This window comes from Eurytemora carolleeae, unplaced genomic scaffold, assembly GCF_000591075.1.
Source record: "Eurytemora carolleeae unplaced genomic scaffold, Eaff_2.0 scaffold1598, whole genome shotgun sequence".
Classification (NCBI taxonomy): domain Eukaryota; kingdom Metazoa; phylum Arthropoda; class Copepoda; order Calanoida; family Temoridae; genus Eurytemora; species Eurytemora carolleeae.
This window is the reverse complement of record NW_019398114.1, coordinates 52,416-55,721: the sequence shown is the minus strand read 5'-3', so window position 1 is coordinate 55,721 and position 3,306 is coordinate 52,416.

The following is a 3,306-nucleotide window of genomic DNA, read 5'->3' as shown; positions in this document are numbered from 1 at the left end:
TTATTTAGTTTCGCAAATACTGAAATTTACGAAATAAAGTATAAAACTCATTGAAAATTTGTCAAGACGACATTTGATAAACTCTTCCGATGTATTCGCTATAAAGGGTTTTACTGTATGTAACCGGATAAATTTGCTTATCTGACACCTCAGCGTAAAATCAGAACTAGAGGAGCAACTGAGTCACAAAGTCGCAACATTAATATAATTTGACCTTATCCTCCTGGTTAGATTGCAGTGCAATAATTGTAATTGTAATAAATGTAAATGTACAACTAGTACATTGTACAGCTAGTAACCTGTATATGCTCAGCTTGTAACTTGTATCTGTACAACTGGTAAGTTGGTAACCTGTAAATGGACAACTGGTAACCTGCATATGTACAGCTGGTTAACTGTATATGTACATCTGGTAACCTGTTTATGTACCTGGTAACCTGTAAATGTACAGCTGGTAACCAGGATATGTACAGCTATTAGTAACTTGAATATATACAGCTGGTAACCTGTATACGTACAGCTTGTAACCTGTAGTGTATATGTACAACTGGTAACCTGTATAAGTACAACTGAGATACAACCTGCAAACCTGTATATTTACAGCTGGTAACCTGTTTATGTATAGCTGGTAACCTGCATATGTACAGCTAGTAACCTGTATATGTACAACTGGTATACAACCTGCATATGTAGTGTACAGCTGGTTAACTGTATATGTACAGCTGGTTTACTGTATATGTACAACTGGTTAACTCTATTTTTACAGCTGGTAACCTGTATAATGTATATGCACAAGTACAGCTAGTGACCTTTATACATATAATTGTATAATTAATATAATTGAATTACTTAACAAGACCTCATATTAACAAATACTCTGCTTGTTAGATAGTTCATAGTATTTTAATCATAATTTTTTTTATTTTTTTAACCACAAATAAAATTAAAAAACACCTACACTACATTGACAAAATAAAAATAGAAATTTGTTATACAACATTTTATTGAGCAAACAATAATAAAAATGTACATTGTACATAACATAATATTTTGTACGCATAAAACCACTGCCAACAGTCATAGCCCTACAAAAAAATAACAAAAAGCTCAGAGCTAGAGAGATGTGAATAGGTAAAAAAAATAATTAAGAAAATTGGAAAAAAGGAAGATGAATACAGGAGATATAAATCACAAAGCTTTTATTCAAAATTTTATCATTTTTATTTTAAATCTAATTTCATAATTTTTCTCTAAAGTTAAAGAGTTAAATATTCTAGAGTTCATCTTTTCTCTCCAGAGGAGTTAAATCATAAAAGTTCTTAAAGTGGGTAATTAATAGGGTTTTAAGGAGGGGAGGAGAATTATATTTTAGTTCTGAAGAGACGTCTGCAAATTCGACTAAAGGTGGCTGTAGATAGGAAAAAGTTTCGTTTTTCGTTTTTCGAGTGAGGCCTCGGGAATGCAATAAATTAATATTTTCCACTAGATCTAAAAAGTTGATTATTTATATTAACCTATGATTAGGTAGTCCCATATCCATCTCTACAACATTGCCTAGATCTAGATGGGAGATATTGTTTGGGTTTACATGATCCCAGGTAAACACAGGCACATCAGGATCCATAGATATCTCAGGCTTTCCACTCCTGATCATTTATTAACATTAGTCATTAGTCCTAGAGAATTGTATAACAATAACAAATAGTTAAAGCTTATCTCATAATCCTCTTACGGATGTAAATAAAACTACTCCAGTAGGGTTGTTTACTGTGTCTAATCTGTATAATGTGAATAAAACTACTCCAGGGTTGTTTACTGTGTCTAGTCTGTATAATATGAATAAAACTACTCCAGTAGGTTTGTTTACTGTATCTAGTCTGTATAATATGAATAAAACTACTCCAGTAGGGTTGTTTACTGTGTCTAAACTGTATAATGTGAATAAAAATACTCCAGTAGGGTTGTTTACTGTGTCTAAACTGTATAATGTGAATAAAACTACTCCAGGGTTGTTTACTGTGTCTAGTCTGTATAATGTGAATAAAACTATATGTTATATTACGTTAAACAGAAAGGAATTGAGTCTTTGCAACAAACTCTGATTTTCTAATCCTTGTATTGTTCAAACCAAATGTCGTAGACCTTAGATATTTAAAACTATGAATTATGTTAGCTCAACTTATCTAAGTTTGAAATATCAAATGTCTACAACATCAGGTCGCTAAGATATTGAATACAAAATTTAAAGTTTGTTGCTAAAACTCAATTACTTTACCGTAATAATAATAATAATAATACTTATAACAAAAATAATAAAAATAAATTAATGCTAATAATGATAATGATAATGATAATAATAATAATGATAATGATAATGATAATGATAATGATAATAATAATAACAATAATAACAACAATAAGATGAAAAATAAAGCTAAAAAAATAGATGATAATNATCAGGTATATCAGGTATATCAGGTATATCAGGTATATCAGGTATATCAGGTATATCAGGTATATCAGGTATATCAGGTATATCAGGTATATCAGGTATATCAGGTATATCAGGTATATCAGGTATATCAGGTATATCAGGTATATCAGGTATATCAGGTATATCAGGTATATCAGGTATATCAGGTATATCAGGTATATCAGGTATATCAGGTATATCAGGTATATCAGGTATATCAGGTATATCAGGTATATCAGGTATATCAGGTATATCAGGTATATCAGGTATATCAGGTATATCAGGTATATCAGGTATATCAGGTATATCAGGTATATCAGGTATATCAGGTATATCAGGTATATCAGGTATATCAGGTATATCAGGTATATCAGGTATATCAGGTATATCAGGTATATCAGGTATATCAGGTATATCAGGTATATCAGGTATATCAGGTATATCAGGTATATCAGGTATATCAGGTATATCAGGTATATCAGGTATATCAGGTATATCAGGTATATCAGGTATATCAGGTATATCAGGTATATCAGGTATATCAGGTATATCAGGTATATCAGGTATATCAGGTATATCAGGTATATTAGGTATATCAGGTATATCATGTATATCATGTATATCAGGTATATCAGGTATACCAGGTATCTGGTACGTAAATTAAATATATGAATCCACAAATTTGGAATTTTTTTCTCAAAAAAAAGTTTAATTAATAATCATTACAATTGTGATATTGGAGTCCGTGAATCTAGAAAACAGGTTGAAACTAGTTTGGTTAAATCTTTATCTATAAATATAAGTATTCATATTTGTTTTAGCGAAAATACGAA